The sequence below is a fragment of the Tupaia chinensis genome, unplaced genomic scaffold, assembly GCF_000334495.1.
Source record: "Tupaia chinensis unplaced genomic scaffold, TupChi_1.0 Scaffold000532_1, whole genome shotgun sequence".
Taxonomy (NCBI): domain Eukaryota; kingdom Metazoa; phylum Chordata; class Mammalia; order Scandentia; family Tupaiidae; genus Tupaia; species Tupaia belangeri.
Window position 1 is genome coordinate 6,830,740 of NW_006160045.1, and position 19,953 is coordinate 6,850,692.

The window sequence follows — 19,953 nt, forward strand, 5'->3', positions numbered from 1 at the left end:
CTATGATGTGCCTTGGATCTTCTTGGGGTGATTCTATGTGGAGTCCTTTGTATATCTTGGGTCTGGATATTTGAATGCCTCTCTAGGTTTGAAAAGTTTTCTTCCAGGACTTTATGAAATAGATTATCAATGCCCTGATTAGTTTATTCACCTTCTGGGATACCGATGATCCAGATGTTTGGGCATCTAATGGTGTCTAGTATTACTCATATATTATTCTCATTTTGTGGAGGTGGTTATTTTCTGTCTTTTTGGTGAATTTCTCTAGGTCAGAGGTTTTATCTTCTACATCTGAGATTTGATTTTCTGCATGAGCTTATCTGCTTTTAATCTTTTCAAGGGAGGTTTTGTTGTCCTATATTACAGCCTTCATCTCTAACAGTTCCGTTTGATTATTTTTCATGGTGTGTATTTCATCTTTCAGATCATAGAAAAACTCCCTTGCCTCCTGGGACTCATCTCTTTCCTCCTGCATCTTCTGGAATTCTTTGTCTCTCTTCTCTTGCATCTCTGTTACCTTCATCTCTATGAATATCCTAAAATCTTTCTCTGACATTTCCAGGAGTTCCATTGTACTGTCTGCAGATGGTGAAGAACTGTTCTTTCCCCTTGGGGGAGAGATATTTTCTTGATTTCCCATATTTCTTATGCCTCTGTGATGGTGATTTCTGGTCATCTGATGGATTATACATTACTTCCTACTTTCTTGGAGTTAATTCTGAGTGTTAGAGGCATGCAGAAGGAGATGGTCTGTAATTTTTCTGTAGTACTGTTTCCCTGATCCTCACCAAGCAAATTGCACTTTTGTCAATGGAACTGGATATTACAAAGGCCTCACAGTTTCAAGGCAATAGGAACACATGGGCTAAACTGCGAGGTTTAAAGTATTAAGATGTTTCACTACTGTACACGTAGACCTGCCTAGACACTCAATGTGTGGAAGGTGAGAAGCAAGATGAGAAAGTCAGGTAAATGAAAGGAAACAAAGGGGGGAAAAACCCCAGAAGAAAAAAAAAATGAAAAGGGAAAAATTTTTTTAAAAAAAGGCAAAAAAATCAGGACTGCACAGCATGCTAGTGTGCCAAGCAAAAGGGGCAGGGAAAGCCCACCTCTGATGCATGTGGATTCTGAAATTAGCAAGAAAAAGGAGAGGTCAGAGGTAAGAGACAGTACCTACAGGTATTTTTAAAAACACACAAATAAGTAAGAGAGAAAAATTTCAAGAGAAAGGGAGAGTGGGGAGAGAGAAACAGAGCCAGGGATGGATGACATCTTGATGTGTGCTCTCTTTGGGAAATGGGTTAAAGAGACAGACAAGGCGTGTGTGTGTGTGTGTGTGTGTGTGTGTGTGTGTGTGTGTGTGTGTTGAGTGGAGCCTGTCACTCATAAAATAAAGCATTTTATAAAATTAAAAAAAAATAAGGCTGCATTTAGGAAGAAACTACACTTCCACAGAGAGCAGGGGGCAATGAATATAAGGCACGTGGCAGAGAGAGCAGGCTGGGAGAGAGTCTACACATTCAGGACTTGGCCCGGGCAGATGGGATGGATGAGAGAATTGTAACAGCAATAGTCTGGTAAGAACTCTGCTGTCACCTGAGCTCTGCTCGTTCCCATAGGCTGGACAGGGGAAGTTCTCACCTTTGAATGAATGTTGCAGTTAGTATTCCAGATACCTGGTTCAGACACCTAATTTCTGAAACAGGACTGTGTTTTGTGATTTAAAATACCCACAAAATGATGCAATACCTCAGAGTGAGCAGAACATTCTAGAGTCCTCAGAGTTTTTAATCCAATGGCAGGAAAGAGCTTCCCCCGTGGAATAAATTTTGAAATCACAGTGAGGAACAAGAGTAAAGCTGCTTTTGATCATACCCCATGAGTAGTCCTGGTCCAACAAGGGGATTTGGATTTGGGGGCTAATGGTGAATAGCAGGAAGGCCTCTACCAGGAGGCCAGCCTTGTCTGCAGGGTCCTTGTTGTGAGCTAGTGCAGGGTCAGTCTACCTGACTCCACAGGAGGACACTGAGATAAAGGCTGGCGTGAAAAATGGATTTTTAAATAAGATAACACATTGGGACCAGCAGATGGTGTAATGGTTATATTGCTGAACTCCCATGTAGTAAACCACAGTTCAAGTCCCAGAACCAGACTTCAAACTCACTTCAGGCACGTGTGCGTGTGTGCCAAAAACCCCAAGAGGAGAATGGAAGAGAAGGGATTGTGGTGTGACCATTCTCCTTGGGGGATGATTTCTCACTTTCTGTCTCTCTGTCTCTCCAGTGAGCACATGTGCCCTATAGCAAAAATCTCTCAAGAAAAAAATAATAAGATAACACATTTACAGGCAAAGTTATTGCCTGTTTCAACCATTTTGTAGGACAGATCCTACTCCCATTTGCAGTCTGTGTAAAATCTTCTCTCAGACTCTCTCATATTTTATAAAGGGTGGGGTTTGCCCCCAGAGTCTCCTTTAGAAGTCCACACTAAAATCTACCAATCTAACTAAATTCCATCTTGCAATGTTGCAGAAAGAATTAGAATGAGATACAACTGTGCTTGTGAGAGGAGTCCGACCCCATTTACAGGTAGACAGGGCAGGGTCGCTGCATGTACTGGGCCTGATCACCCAAGCACTCCCATGTTCCTGCGTCACTTTCAGGCAGATCTTGGTTCCAGTTTGCAGAATTTGACTCCATTGACAAGTGTCCAGCTCTTTACTTAGGCTTTGATAAAAGATGTTAATGGAAAACTGAATTAAGGTCCAACATCCTTAATGTATTCTGCCAGGTTCCTTGCAGCTCCACAAATCTTTGATTCTGTGTCTTGGCTGCAGCACAGTCCAAGCGTCAGAATTTCTGCCACCTCCAGACTGTGCTGTTTGCACAATATGTGTGTGTGTGTGCATGCTGTGTGTGGCTGGAGAAGGGGGAGGTGGTGAGAGCTGTTCTGTGAGCTGCAACAGCCACCGTGCTGCGGGCTGCAGCTGGTGTTGATGGCACAGAATTGCTGAGTCACTGGCTGTTTAGCGACCCTTACATCACGTTCCATTGTCCTTTCTTCCTTTCTAGGCTTTTGAGGGCTTTTTCAATGTTTTTGTTTTGTTTTGTTTTCCTGGGGCCTGTCCCTGTTAGGAAATCAGAGTGTGAAAGTCAAGAGGCTGCTGGGGCTCCTGAACAAAGCCATCCAGAGAGCTGATGAGAGCTCCAGCAACCCAGATTCACTGGCGGGAGGTGCAGGAAGGTGCTGGGATGCCCCAGTGGGCCATGGGGCCCAAGCGTGGGCTCTGGCTCACATTTTTTTGCAGCTTTCCTGCCGTGCCAGTTTCAACTGGAGCTGATGAGTTTAACAACCTCTATACGTGCTAAATCCAGTGTTCTGCATGCCCGTTTTAGCACAAGTGTAACAGGTGGTGCTAATTATCTGCGTGACATAAATTTTTGGAGAGGTACCCTCTGGAGAGGGCTATACAAATTCATTTAAATGACTGTTTTGACCCAACAGGCTGCCATTTTGGCAAATTTTTGTTGTTACCAAAAATACCTTTTTGGAGAAATTGAGGGGAAAAAATCTAGAAAAGAATGAAGTAACAATTATTCATAATCTATGACCCAGGAATGATCACTGTTAATATTTTCATTACTATTATTTATCAATAGTTTGCTATAGGGTGTGTGTCTTCACCAGGGAGAGAGAGAAGGGAGGAAAGTGAGAAATCACCCCCCAAGGAGAGACCATGACATAGTCCCTTCTACTTCACTCTTCTCTCAGGATTTTGGGCATGCATGCACACATACCTGATGTGTGCTTGAAGCCACTGAGTCTGGGACTCAAATCATGCAGTCTGTCATGTGCAATCCAGCTGCCTTAACCTCCACACCACCTACTGGCCCTGGTTACTGTTAATATTTTCATGTAAAATCTTCCAATATCTTTTCTATACCAATTGATATACATGTACTAGAGGACTTCAAAAAAGTTCATAGACAAATAGAATGAAAGTATGAGTTTATTTTGGTACCAAAAATAAATTTTTTTTTTTGAGGGCCTTCCCTGTAGCTTAGTGGTTAAGGGAGCTGAGCTGGCTCTCACATGGCTGATCACAGTTTGAATCCCAGCTGCAGCAACTTTAAGAACATGCTGGGTATGTGTGTATATATGCCTCAAATTCTGATAGGATGGAGAGATGAAGGAGAAGGTAAAGTGGGACTGTGGTTTCTTGTCTGATGCTCACGAAGAATTAGAGGAGCAGATACAGAGAGGCGGTAGTATAGTGGAGTTTACTGAAAAAAAGAGGAGAGTTCCTGAGCAGCCAGGAATGGTGAGGGGTCCCAACTGTGGGTTAAAAGTACACCCAGAAACTTTTGGGTGGGCAGGTTACTAAGGTAATTACTGCTGTGCTTCAGAACAAATTGGATGTGATTTTATTGTGAATTTTGGTACTGAGTGTTTAGGAGAGGAGATCTGCAGTAGTAGCTGCTGCTTCAGATTTTGTGGGCTTCCATCTGCATTTGAGCTTCACATCTCTCTTCTTCAGGTGAGGAATTTGAGGAATTTGATTACTTAATTGCACATGCCCAGGGTAGACTTTGAAGGTATGAGCCTCCATATTTGGACAACCTGCCCTTTTAGTTTATTGTCCCTGTAGGAATTAAGATGTTGACCTGTGTCCTGGTGAGATAACTTTTACTCTTTTGGTGCCAGGAGCCAGGTGGATAGAAAGAGTTCTCACAGAGGGTCTGTTTAAAATTCCTGATAGGCTATGATTGATGTGGCAGATGTCCTTCTGCTAGTATCTCAGGGCTATCTGTTCCTTTCTGGCTGACTACCTGTCACAAATGGATTGTAGCTTGACCATTCCCCGCGCCAGGTGCTTCCTCACTTTCCCGCTCTCTCTTTCCTTTCTTCTTCTCTCTTCCTGGCAAGCACATACACCCTCTAGAAAATTTAAAAAAATATATTTTTAATAAAAAAATTGAAATCCAGGCATAGTTCTTTTTTCTTTCTTTCTTTTTTTTAAAGAGAGATTTTTGCTATAGGGCACATGTGCTCACCAGAGAGACAGAGAGATGGAGAGACAGAAAGAGAGAAATCACCCCAATAGAGATTGGCACACTGCAATCCCTTCTCCTCCATTTTCCTCTCAGGATCTTGGACACACACACACACACACACACACACATGTGCCTGGCATGAGTTTTAAGCCATTGGGTCTGAGACGTGAACTGTAGTTAACTAAGTGTGAGTCCATGACACAACCGTCATTCATCTACTGGACCCCAGGCATAGTTTTTTTTAAACTTATTTTATTTTTAAAATTTTTATGTTTTTGCCATACAGTATGTGCACTTGCCACAGAGATAGTGAGAAAGAAAGTGTGAAATACCCCCCCCCCCCCCAGGAGAGATGGCCACATCACAATCCCTTCTCTTCCATTCTCTTCCTGGGATTTTGGGTACACACACACATAAACCTAGCATGGATTTCAAGCTGCCAGGACAAGGACTCAAATCATAATTAGCCATGTGGGAGTCTAGCACCTTAACCACCTTTCCACCTGCTGGCCCCCAGGCATAGTTTTTTCTTTCTTTCTTTTTTTTTTTTTTTTTTTTTCTGTAGGGCACGTGTGCTCACCAGAGAGACAAAAAGTGAGAAATCACCTGCTAAGTGGGATGGTCACATCACAATCCCTTCTCTTCCATTCTCCTCTCAGAATTTTGAGCATACAAGCACACCTGCCCGGTATGAGTGTGACCACTGGGTCTGAGACTTGAACTGCATTAGACTACATGGGAGTTCAGCGATGTAATCATTATGCCATCTGCTGGTCTCAAAGTTTTTTTTTTTTTTTTTTAATAATATGTATTTTCTTTGGACTTTTTGAAGATTTTCTCATATATTTTACTTAAGCAGAAAAAAAATGCTGTCATTAAACCATATTTTAGAAGTGGTACTAATTACTGCAGTATGAGCAAAAATATGGCTATATCTTGAATTCTTTTGTTTGCTCTCATTTCATTTCTGTTTCTAGGATCCTTCTCGTAAGGATGAACTTATCCACAGGTCTCATCCCTTTCTCCCACCTCTGCAAGGCACCCCAAAGCATTTTTTCAGGTAACCATCCCATCTCATCTATGTTCTTTTGCCTTCTAGGAAACCCTAAGGTATGTCTAGCTGGGCAGGAGTTCTCAGACTTGAGTGTCCACCGGAATCTCCTGAAAGCTTTGTTAAGAGATTGCCAGGCCTCAGACCCCAAGTTTCAGATTCAGGAGGGCCAGACTGGCAGGGAAGGATCCCTTGGTTACTATCTATGGGTAACCCATGGTGATCCACTACTGAGAACCACTGATACGGGGAACTGGCTACTAATGAGTCTTCTCCCAGAATTTCTTGCCTATTTGTTCTTTTGGAGCATGCGTTTTCTCAAAGTCCTTGCTTTTAATCACCACTTGTTCTTTCTTCTTGTGGTGTCACCCATGCATACAGAAGACAAACTATTTTCTTAATTGAGGGTTTGAATCCAAAAGGTTTACGGAGGCCCCTACTCCTTGTGAGAGTAGAAGCCCTCACTGTCACTGCATTACATTCTCCTAAGGAGCTAGCGGGCTTAAAAGGAAATGCGCAGATGCCCAGACTATTTGTTAAAGGAAATGACACATTATCCTCTTTCCAACATCTGGTAATTCCTGAAAGACAGTCAAGCCCTGATAATACTGTTGGCTCACTAGAAGCCTGTGACTTCTTTCTCCGGGGAGGTGGGGGCGAACCAAGGAGAACAGAGTCTATTTTTGGTGTCAGCCCAAGGGGATGCCTTAAGGAGGGGCAAGGGGTCACTGGCATTGCCATTCTGTTCTGAGAGTCAGGAATGTAGGCTTCCTTCCTGTCCAGCCCTGAGCAACAGTCTCTTTCTTAAATTTCAAATCGTCCATTGAGAGCTGAAAAGATTTAAAACTACCATCATGGTCTGGAGAGGCTGTACACCAGAGTAGAGGGACTGATTAAATGAGGAGAGGAGACTTGGCAGGGTGCTGAGTTGCAGGAAAGGCAGAGTAGCTATCACAATGTGCAATGGTGGCCCAGGGGGCTCCCTTGGCTGGGAAATGTACACATGATCTTGAGGCATCCTTGGAGACTAAATGCAAGATAGAGAAAGAATAGGGGAGGTGTGTGAGGGGCTCCTGGTTAACAAACCTAGAGAGCTTGCCTAGGTTAACTGACTTTCCACAGATGAAGAGAAGGAATAACCCTGAAACCTAACAGGAGATTGGAGGAGTGAATGTTTCTGGACTGACCTCCATTCAGCACCTAGACCAATAGAGCAAAGTTAAGAGTGGGTTGGAGAAAAGGAAGTCTTCTCATTAACTTAGCAGAGAGCCTCCTAGCCTGCGAGCAGAAGGGGGAGGTGCAGAAGGGTGGGGAGGGCACCTCTGCCTTTGGATCTAAGGGCATTTGTTGTGCCAGGCTTTCGTTTTGTTTCAGCTAAGGCACTCTGGTGAAAGCATCCTGGGAATTCGGCCTGCAAACAGAAAGGGCATTTCCTTGTGTGGGTTTCCTGTTTAGGTCTGCGTAGAAACCCAAAGGATTGCTTGGCCTCATAAATCCTCTAGACATTACTGGTGTAGATGCTCTGGCTGGATGCCATGGGAAAATTGCACAAAAATAGAAGACGAGAGCGAAGCTCATTCACTCTCAGGATTCTGGGTGGGTTTTAGGCTCCCTGCTTTCAGATCTGTAAACAGAGAAGGTTGGGCTAGAGGAGATGACCCTTCAAGTCCCTTCTGGTTTTGGTTTCCCCGGGTCCCTGGGAGATCACACTGTGTAGCTCAGTGATGGGAGTTTGCTAAGCAGCTCACCAAACAGAAGCGTGAACAAAGTTTCAACCAAAAACTTACCAAGTTGTCCTAGGATATCTTTTAGGCTTCTTCACAGAAAGAGGTTACTTTTGAACTGGTGTTTGTCAGGCTTTCTTAAACACGTAACATATTCCAAAAATGACAGCTAACGGGTTCAGGAGCATTGCAGTCTGTGCTGTGACTGGATTTTGGCACAAAGTAAGTTCACAGAGCCAACAGCGAGGGGGCGAATAAGGTATTAGGAGACATCACCCATTTCAGTTTTCTCTTTTAATTTCCAGACTCCCCCAATTTCTGCATATGCCAGTAGCAGTTTGACATCCAGACTTGTTTCATGGAAGAAGTCATGTTTTCGTACTTATTCTGTGGCTGAGTTCACACATTCTGTAGCAGACTCCACTTAGAGACTGATGAGACATTAAGGCAGTGGAAAAAGTACAGGGGCAAGAACAGGGTTTCTGCAGAAATTTCTTGAGTCAACCTGCACTTTGTCCCAGGCAGGACATTCTCATCCTCATTAACAATACTCCTTGTGTGCTCTTAGTATCTCATTTGTCCTTGTTTCAGTCACTTAACATTTTTTGTCATATAAACTATCTTCTTGAAGGCATGGGCAGAGTACTAAAATGATACTGAGTTACACTGAGTGAAGGCCTTTATTCTGGTAATGCAGGGTTCTGGTTTGTTAATTGGATTTTTTTCTTTTACTTAACTGGGGGTCAACCTGTTTAGGCAGAAACATTTTTTTTTTAGTTAGATTTTTTAAAAGCTATTTAAAATTAAAAAAATTATTCATTCATTCATTCATTTTAATTTGACCAGAGAGAGACAAAGAGAGAAAGAGAAAGTGAGAAAGCACGCCACCAGGTCCAGGACTTGAACCATAGTCGGCCATGTGGGTGTGTCCTGCACCTAAGCCACCAACACCACCCGCTGGTCTTCAAGTTAGACTGTTTTTTTTGGGGGGGGTGGAGGAGAGGGTTTTGCTACAGGGCACGTGCGCTCGCCAGACAGACAGAGAGACAGAAAGTGAGAAATCACCCCCCGGGAGGATGGCCACACCGCAATCCCTTCTCCATTCTCCTCTCGGGATCTTGGGCACGCATGCACCCGCACCCGGCGTGAGTTTTAAGCCACCAGGTATGGGACACGAACTGCGGTCGACTACGTGGGAGTCCAGCGACATAGCCATTATGCTAACTGCTGGTCCCCAAGTTAGACTGTTTTTTAAAATTTTATTTTAATTCATTTTATACATTCAATCAGTATATACCACTTAGCTTGTAAAGTGAATTTACCCGACATGAATATACTTCATGACAGTCCAGCTCAGGATACTATACATGTTATCATCAACAGACAATAATCCTTTTCTGTGTCCCATAAATGTCTTGCTTCTCTATTTTGCTCCTTGATTTATTTCCTCATATTCTCCCCCTTTCTTTCACCCTCTTTTCACACTTTCTTCAGTATCCCTAACCATTTTCTGTGCTTCTATATTCTCTAATCTTTCAGTTTCCGTCATAGAGTGCAGATAGTTGGTATATGTTAAGTGGAGACATAGGCATAGTTTACAAAAATATTCTCTCATTCCAAGGGTTGCCAATTTACGCCAATTACTGTGTCTTTTGCTGTGCAGAAACTTCTTGATCTGATGTAATCTCACCTGTCTATTTTTGGGATTATTCCCAATAATTAGTGTGTTGCAGACTCTCTCTTCTTTTAGATGTAGCTGTCTTTACTTTATGTATTTGAGTGTTCCTGAGTTGGGTGCATAGATATTTATAAGCATTATATCTTCTTGATAAAGTAGACCTTTTACTACTAAAGCCCTTCTTTGTCTTTTCGTACAATTTCTATCTTAAACTCTATTTTGTCCGAGGTCAGTACTGCTACTCCAGCCTGTTTTTGGTTTCCATTTGCATGGAATACCTTTTACCGGCCCTTCAATTTTAGTCTATGCATATCTTTATCCACGAGGTGTGTTTCTTGTAGGGAGAAGATAGAGAGTTTCTATTTTTTTAATCCATTGAGCCAGTCTATGTCTCTTGATTGGAGAATACATTATTATCAATTTTTCTAGACTTGTTCCTACCATTAAGTTGGCCATTTTCAGTTTTTTCCCCCTCGTTTCTGTCTGTTTATCTTTAGTTTTAATGGTATACCACTCCCTTTAGAACTTCTTGAAGAGCTGGTCTGGTGTTGGTAAGTTCTTTTAGGTTTTGTTTATCTGAAAATATATTTGTCTTTTCCTTCCCATTTGAAGGATAACCTTGCTGGGTATAGTAATCTTGGTTGAAATTGTTTTTCATTTAAGACTTTGACTATATTTCCCCATTCTTTCTTTGCTTGCATTGTTTCTATGGAGAGGTCTGGAGTTAGCCTGATTGGGTAACCTTTGTAGGTAACTTGATGTTTCTCTCTTACCAATTTTTGTATCTTGTCTTTATCTGTGGTTTTGATCAATCTGGCTATGATGTGCCTTGGAGAAGATCTTCTTGAGTTGATTCTATTTGAGGTCCTTTATATTTCTTGGGTCTGGATGTTTTAATGCTTCTCTAGGTTTGGAAAGTTTTCTTCCAGGACTTTATGAAATAGATTATCAATGCCCTGATAAGATTCTTCACCTTCTGGGATACTGATTATCCAGATGTTTGGATATTTAATGCTATCTAGTATTTCTTGTATATTATTCTCAATTTTCTGGGTTATTTTCTCAGTCTTTTTGGTGACTATTTTTTCTAAGTTAGAGGTTCTATCTTCTACATCTGAGATTTGATTGTCTGCATTATCTACTTTGCTTTTAATAGTTTCAAAGGAGATTTTGATGTCCTATATTACAGCCTTCATCTCTAACAGTTCCATTTGATTCTTTCTTTCTTTCTTTCTTTTCTTTTCTTTTTTTTTGTATGTATTTCTTATTTCAAATCATGGAAGGACCTCCTCGTCTCCTGTAGCTCATTGTCTCTTTTCTCTTGTATCTTTTGGAGTTTGTTATCTCTCCTCTTGCATCTTGTTTAATTTTGTCACTATGAATATTCTGAATTATTTATCTGACATTTCCATGAGTTCCATTGTACTGTTTGTGTATAATGAGGTTCTTTTCCCTTGGGGGAGAGGTATTTTCTTGATTTCTCATATTTCTTGTGCCTCTGTGCTGGTGTCTGGTCATCTGATGGATTATATGTTTCTTTCTAATTTCTTGAAGTTAAATCTGAGCATCCAGAGGCATATAGGAGGAGGTGATCCACAATCTCTCATAGATCTGTTTTCCTGACACTCACCCAGCAACCTGTATGGTTGGAACTGAATATTCTAAAGGCCTCCCAGTTCCTAAAGAACAGGAGAACCTGGGCTCAGTCATGGGGATTCAACTGAGGAAGACAGAAGGAGTTGTGCAGTGCACAATGCACACTGTGTGCTTCAGGAAATGATGAAGTCTGAAACTATCAGTAGATAAGGGTTCTAGGCCAGTAGAGTGGATATTCAGAAAGAACAGTGGGAAAAGAGGGGTGGGACTCTTCAGGTCCCAGTAAACACACCTGAGAGTTCAGAGAAGTGCGGGAGTAGATGCGCCATACACTCTCTGCAGCTCCATCCTTCTCCCTGCTACTCACTCTGCAGTCTCTTTTCCAATTTTTAGTCATTTGGTAGTCTCTTTTGCCTAATATTTTGGGGGAGGTTTCTGCAACTTTAAGCTTGTGTGCTTCTCTTTCCTGTGAGGTACTTCTGTGCCAATTTCTCTCTTCTACTGTGTTTTGCAAAGTGGCATCCACAGAAGGAGATTTGAGTTCAGATTTATGAAGGATAGTTTCCTCCCTTTGTGCAGTGGGGGTTTAGGATTTCTCTGACCCTAACAGTATTCAGATGTTTAGCTATTGTGCACCTAGACCTGTCTAGACACTAAGTGTGTGGAGGTTGAGCAGCAAAATGATAAAGCAAGGTAAAAGAAAAAGGGTAAGGAAACAAAGGGAAAAAAGCAAAAACAAGACAAAAGCAACAAAAAAGAGAAAAAAAACCATTTTGAAAACTGCATAGCACACTAGCACACCATGTGAAATGGCAGGATACACCTCAGATGTAAATGGCTTCTGAAAGGGCCTGAGATTAGGGAAGGAGAGAATTAGCAAGAGAAGGGAGAGGTCAGAGATGTCAGAAAAATACCTTAAAAGTTAAAAAAAAACAAAGAGAGATAGAGAAAGAGAGAAGAGAGAGATTTTTGTCTAGCTTTTTGGGTCTGGAAAATTAGGTTGGAGAAGAAAAGCTTCAGTTGCCCTGGTCCCTGAAAAGGGCAGGACACACCTCAGATGTAGATGACTTCTGAAAGTGTCTAACTTTTTGGGTCTGGACTGTGTGCTTGGAGAAGAAAGGCTTTAGCTGTCCTGGTACCTGAAAAGGCTGCAGAAACATATTTTAAAAATGTTTATTTTGGGATCAGCAGATGGCATAATGGTTATGTCGCTGGACTCTCACATGGTCAACCGTGGTTTGAGTCCCGGATCTGGCTAGCAGGTGGTGTAGTGGTTAAGGCACTGGACTCCCATGTGGCTGACTATGGTTCGAATCCTGGACCCAGCAGCTTGAAACTCACACTGGGCACAGGTGCATGCATGCCCAAAATCCTGAGAGGAGAATGGAGGAGAAGGGATTGCAGGGTGATTTCTCTCTCTCTCTCTCTTTGTCTCTCTGGCAAGTGCATGAACCCTATAGACAAAATCTCTCAAAAAAAAAAAAAAAGTCACGGCTTGGCCTGGTGGCAATGTCAGTAGCAAACAACTGGAAGCAATGCTGGAAGCCAGGGAGCCTGCTGAGGTTCAGATTCCATAGTTGGCTTGAAAACACAATGGACATGTGCTCACATCCCAGATCCTGATGAACGGGAGGGCTGTGGGAAGGGGACCACAGTGTGAGGAGCCCTTGTTGAACCACAATGCCCTCCCCTCTTTGTCTCCCTTTCATGGGCATGCATGCACTACCATGAATAAAATAAGCATTATTATGTTTTTTAAAGAAGTTTTTGCTATAGGGCACATGCACTCACCAGAGAGACAGACAGAGAGACAGAGAGACAGAAAGCAAGAAATCACCTCTCAGAGGGGATGACCACATTGCAATCCCTTCTCCTCCAGTCTCCTCCCAGGATTTTGGGCATGCACGCACATATGCCCTGTGTGAGTTTCAGGCGATATTTTTCAAGAAGAGATTACTCCCCACAGCATTCAGCATTGGGGGGTCAGCTGGTGGTGGGATCCCATAAGACCAATTCCTTAGTTCAAGTCACAGACTCGGCGGCTTGAGTTGAACCATGGTCAACTACATGTGAGTCCAGTGACATAACCATTATGCCATCTTCTGAACCCTCCTTTCCGCTATTCTAACCTAGTTCTTTAATAATGAAGTGGGAGGAAGGGGAAGGAACATGACAGGAAGTTCTAAGTCTCCTGGTCAGTCCTTCTTAGAATACTAGTCCTAAGAAATGCATGTTAGAGGGATATTCTGTGGCCAAATATGTTTGGGAAATGCTGTTCTTGAGAGTCACGCTACACTCCAACGTAGTAAAAACTCCAAAAATTCATGCAATAAATAAATAAATATGTTTAATTTTAACTCAGCATTTCTCAAACTTCTCTGATCAAGAAAATCTGTTTTTATGTCTATACCAGCTGTTAACAAACAGAGGAATACATATACCACGGGACACACTTTGAGCAATGCTGCTTTCAGTCAAAAGATAGAGTTCACTATTCTATACTTAAAGTTCTGTGTGTATATGCGTGGATGTGTGTAGATATACATACATACCTATATATAAAACATTTCCACATGTAAACACACATCTCTCTCATACACACACACACACACACACACACACACACACACACACATTAAATGGAAATGTTTCTGCTCTTTCCAGGCTTGTAATTGGTGACAAATTAGGATGATCACAGCTATGAAAACATTTCCAAGAAAAAATATTATTACTTGTTTTATTTTTTGCTATAGAACAAGTACACTCACTGGTGAGAGACAGAGACACAGAGAGAGGGAAAGTGAGAAATCACTCCCCAGGTAGGATAGCATGCTGCAATCCAGTCACCTCCATGCCTCTCTTGAAATTTTGGATAGACAGGCACACTTGCCCAAGGTAATTTTCAAGCTACTGAGTCGGGGACTTGAACCACAGGGTTGGCCATTTGAGATCCAGCTGCCTTAACCTTCATGCCACCTGCTGGCCCCATGAGCTTTATTTTTAAAAAAAGAATCAATACACAAGTTTCTTTTCATAGGTTCATGAATGAACACATCCGCCTCCATGCAAAGAAGCCACCAGTACATCCTTTATTTATTCTAGTTTGCTTGGGGTTTGTTCTAGTCTGTTCCATTGCTAATAACAAAATACCTGAAATGGAGTGATTTATAAACATAGAAGCTTATTCATCTCACAGTTTGGAGATACAACGTTTAGGAGGCCTCTGTGGTAGGGATCTTATGGCTGCATCCCAGCATGGTAGAGAGTTGGAGAGTATGGTCTGTGCCCTGCGGGTGTCCCTCTCCTAACAGACACCCCCAGGAATCAATCATGGGTCCCCATCCTGATGATCTTAACACTAATCTACTATCATGAGCCCCACTTTTTGACACCATGAAGTTCTTACATTTTCTCTTAATACCTTCACAACCAAATCTCAACATGTGACTTTCGAGGGGACACAAATTATACTAGTGCTCGATGGCACTTGTCTTCTAAGACCCTTGATGATTGTTCCTGGAGCACGCCCAACTTTCTCAGATTTGCCAGAAAGGAAAGCAATGGCCCCCTGGTGGGAGGGTTATTTTAAGGACCAGATCAAGTCCACCATACTTAGTTGTTCTTGTATCACGTGTCCACGAAGGGAAGGTTGGGATACCAGCACAGAATTCTTGGTTGCAGCCAATGAAAACCTCGAGAGGAAGATGGAGATATTGGAAAGGGTAGGTGCAGCTCACAGAATCAGTGGGGAGGCTGGAGGCCCGGGTGACAGAAATGAATGAAAACCAAGGGAGGCAAGGTCCAGTCAAGGTCTAGTAGCCACAACAGTAGTATGCTTAGGATGCCACTGCCGGTGCTGGATTCTTGGCATGACTGCTGGCACATCTCATTGCCAACTTGTCAGGGACCACAAATGACCTTTGTGTCCCAGGGGGTCTCGAGTGGCTGAGCCCAAGTGACGTGCTGGCTTCCTAGCTCCTGGGAAGAAGTGACACTCTCTGCCTGCTTCCTGTGGCTTCTTGAGTAGGACACAGTGCCCCGCCTTCCTCTCTTCCCGGGGAATTCCCTCAAAGGGAAAGGATGTTTATGAGCTGGGTGGCCAGAACTAGAGATGCGTACCTAAGCATTCCATAGGGGGCTGCTAGATCTTGGATACACAGGAGCAAGGGGGGCCAACCACAGTCAGAGGGAACTCTCATGCAGCCTGGGAATTTCATCCCAGATTGGAGAGATGGGAAAGGTTCGTTCCACCAGGTTTCTTTTTCTTTCTTTTTCTTTTTTGTGGGGGGAGGGGAGAGGTTTTTTGCTATAGGGCATGTGCACTTGCCAGAGAGACAGAGAGAGACAGAGAGATAGAAAATGAGAAATCACCCCCCATGGGGGATGGCCACGCCACAATCCCTTCTCCTCCATTCTCCTCTCAGGATCTTGGGCATGTACACACACCCGCCCAACATGAGTTTAAGCCACCAGGTCCAGGACTCAAACCGCGGTCAACTACATGGGAGTCCAGCAACATAGCCATTAGGCTAACTGCTGGTCCCCCACCAGGTTTCTTGATCACTTGTTTAAAAATCTGCTCCTCAGAAGAACTGGCCTCTCAATAAATGCCACACGAAGTAATAAAATAATAAAATAAAAGAATGACCGTTCTTCAGAGGAACCAGGAGGCCTTTGGAGAATGCCCATCTGGCCGTGAGGGCTAAAGTGTGTCGTTCACATCACCTGTTGGTCTGTATGGCGGGTGCTGATAGAGGGAAGGGAAGGAATCAGACGGCACTCGAGGGGTTGTTTCTTTCTCTGAAGAGCTTACAGTTTAGGGGAGCCGATTAACTGGATCAATGCTATCTCAGAGAAGGGCCCTGTAAGTTCAGAGAGTAGGAAAGGAGTAGAAAATGTAAACACAGATGTTTTATTGACTTCCTTATTTGAGAACATATCTTTCTGCTTGCAAACATCCACCTGCTGAGATTCAGTCCGGAGACCGGGGAGGCAGGTGGTGTTCTGTGGCTGCCGTTGGATTCTTAGCTGCAAAACACAGACACAAACTGTGCTGTGCAGGAGAGGACCGGAGGGGCTGGTCACCACAGAGTTTGGGATCTTAGGAGTGGAGATGGAAATCTGTGCTAAATGAGGAAACTTCCTTTATTTTGAAACTGCTTTGGTGATGCTCCCCTTAAAGCAAGTGAGGAATTTTTTGAAAATCTCAGGATGTTGACCTTACGTAATCTCTGTATTAACATCACTTTTTAGATTGAGCTACTTGTTTGTTTTTTAGTTTATTCATTTATTTCTTCCATAAGAGAGAGACGGGCACCCCCGACAAGGACTCTATGCTGCAGATCACTGACACACACTTGCACCCCAGTGTGCTCAGGGAGGTCCTGTGATGCAAACTCAGGATCTTTATTTTTCCATGTAAGACCAGTTGTGCCACTATCGCACCACTGCCTGGTCTTACACTGAGTGTCTTTCTTTTTCCTAGAGAGATTTTTGTTATTGGATGCATGTGCTTGCCAGAGAGACAGAGAGAAAGTGAGAAATCACCCCCTGCAGCCCCGGAGGGCTAGCCACACTGCAATTCCTTCTCTTTCCGTCTTCTCTCAGGATGTGGAGCTCACATGCATAAGCGCCCAGTGTGAGTTTCAAGCCACTGGGTCTGGACCTTGAACCTAACTGTGGTCAGCCATGTGGGAGTAGAGTGCTTTAACCACTACACCACCTGCTGGTCCCCTGAGTTGCTTCTTGATAGGACATTTGCACAACTTTCATCTTTGATCAGGGCCTTTTGGGGACTGTCAAGATATTGACAAGCATGGAATTTCCAGCCTCAGATAATCAGATTTTTCAGTGGGATGGTGACATGCTGCCCAGAAATGCAAACAAGGACACAAACCAAGTTCATTTTTCTTTGGGTAGAATGTATTCGTGTGCATTCAACATTAGCATCTTACTCCACTTAGAAACACATGCTGGAAAGAGAACAGGTCTCCAGGAACAGGAGAAAGTACTCCATCCCAGGCAGTGCAGTTATGTGCAGGCAGTATGTCACCTGGAACTGAAGCTGCTAGAACTCAGTTCCACTGACAGATGAGGTTTAATTGAAGAACTGACTAAGGACTTGCAGAATCTCTTATAATTGGAGGCCTATCCATTCCCAGGAAGGTTGAGAAAAGCCACATAGTCCCTCTCCTGAAACTCTAGCATTTTCCCAAAGAAATCTTTGAAAGAAAAAAGTTACAAAAGGTAGACTGAGGGAATGGAGAAAAGACAGTGTGTAACAGTAGAAGAGAGGTTACATTTATTTATTTAGAATTATTTATTTTTAAAAAAATTTGCTGTAGGGCATATGTGCTCACCAGAGACAGAGACAGAGAGAGGGGGAAAGTGAGAAAGCAAGTCACCAGGTCTGGGACTTGAACCATGACTGACCATTTGAGAATCTAGCCTTAACCACCCTGCCACCTGCTGGCCTTGGAACTTCTATTTTTCGCTATGGAGGCTGTGGAAACAGATAGTCAATAATGATGGGCTGGAATTTTGAGTATCCAATTTCACTTGTGGCTGTGTCCCTGGGCAACTGGACCATGAACAGGAAGCATAAAGTCTTAAGAAAGAGCCTGAGACAACATAATGGCTATAGGTCAGGGAGGACAGAGGTGAGGATAGACCTGGTGCTCTGCAACATTTCAGATCTCGGGCTTAGGCCCAGGAAATGAGGTCAGACACAGAGTGAACAATTTTGTTCCAAGTTGTATTAAAAGATGGTGCCTGGGGCCAGACAGTGCTACAGTGGTGTTACAGTTGGAAGGTCTTAGGTTCACATTCCCACGACCTCCCTGTGCATGCTGGGTGTGCTAGATGAGCACGCATGTGCCCACGGTTTGGGCTGGCTGAGACTGAGTGTGGATCACAGCATGGGGATGCTGTTCGGGGTGCCTATCTTTGTCTATCTCTCTCTCATAGAAGAAAGAAATAGATAAACTTAAAAAAAAAAAAAGAACATTTGTAACTCAATGACTTGTGTTTTAATCCTAGCTCTATTTTTTTTTTTTTACTAGCTGTAGAACTTTGGAGAAATGATCTAACCTTTCTGTACCTCAGTTTTATAATTTATAGGAGAGCCATCAGCACCTAATCTTCCTTACAGAGTTTTCATAATTATGAAATACATTAATTCATGTAAAGTGCTTATAAAAGTGCCTGGCACCTGGTAATTATAATCAAGTAATTGCTTGCTAAGCATTAGGCGTCAGTATTATTATAGGCAGTTAGCATGTGCTAGAACGAGGCTAATAGTTTTCATCTGCAAAGCTTGTATGGGCCATCTACGTAAACTTCCATTCAGAATAGGCTCAGAAAATGCCTCAGCCATTTATTTTAATCTGACCGAAGTTCATCAAGTGTCTCTGTGGTGAAAATAATTAACTTGTATCTGTAATATTAACAGATTGCTAGTGTTGCTTTTTTTTTTTTAATTGTCAGAGGGTGCCTGCACTTGTCAGAGAGAAGCAGCAAGACCGAGAGAGAGATAGAGAGAGGGGGAGAAAGCAATTCCCCAGTGGGGTGTGATCCTGCAATTCCTTCTCCTCCATTTCTTTACCTCCTCAAGACTCTGGGCACTCATACGCATGTGCCCAGCATGTTTTTCAAGCTGCTGGGTGCAGGATTCAAACAACAGTCAGCCATGTGGGACTCTGGCTCCCCTAACCACTAGGCTAGAGGACCAACTCACAAGTATGAACATTACATTAGTACATATGCTTAATTCCACTGAAGCTTTTCCTTATCAACACAGCGACATGGTTAAAATGCGACCATCCTGAGTCTTAATATTAAGATCAGAAACAGGTTTCTCAAGAATAGGATACCGTGGTGTCTTGTACTATTTCCCACACTGACGTCTGTGAGCTACTAAGATTTGGGGACAACTTGAGTATTTTAAAAATTATGGGTTTTTTTCTATAGAACAAAGCGTAGTTCCTTAGCTCAGTTGTTTCTCAAGCTGAGATTGCCGAGAATTTTTCTTCCTTTCCAAAGTGTTAGGGTGTTACTGAAACGTGAGGAACAGTAGTGTAGTGGGAAGGATACAGGTTATGACATCGGACAGATCGGTGTGGGAGCTCTGTCTTTACCAGTAGGTGGGAGAACTTGGACAAGTTACTTGGTCTCTCTGAGCCTCACTTTTATCGTCTATAAGATGGTGATTAATAGCTATTTATACTCTTGTTATGAAGAGTGCATATAAATCATTTCATACATACTAGTCTCCTTGTCCCCATTTTTCTTCTCCTTCCCAATAAAGAAGAGAGGACTTATTCTGCTTTCTTGAAGCTAAGTAAAGAGAAAATCACCTGAGATACTCAACAGTTTTGTACTGAAGACTCAGTAATTCAGACAGACATGGCATGGCAGGTTAAAAAATTCCCCTCCTTCCATCCCCAAAATATCCACATCCTTGCCCTTGGAACCTGTGAATACTACTCTATGAGGCAAAAAAGGAGCTTGCAGGTGTGAGTCAGTTATGGCTCATACTGGGTTGTGCAGGTGGGGCCCTAAATGCAATCACATGTATTTTTTTCCCCTAAGCTTCTTTCTTTCTTTCTTCCAGGAAAGAGAAAGCAATAGAACTCCCTACACAGTCCCGATGCCATGATCTAACCCTAATTTCAGGCAACCCTGGGTTATGGGTATATCTGCACCCAGCAGAATCAGAGAGTCTTCGCATGTAAACCTGGAACCTTCCCATGTAAGTCAGCCTCGTGGAGCATCTTATTCTCACCACTGCACCACCATGCCTCTGTGTGTGTGTGTGTGTGTGTGTGTGTGTGTGTGTGTGTGTGTGTGTGT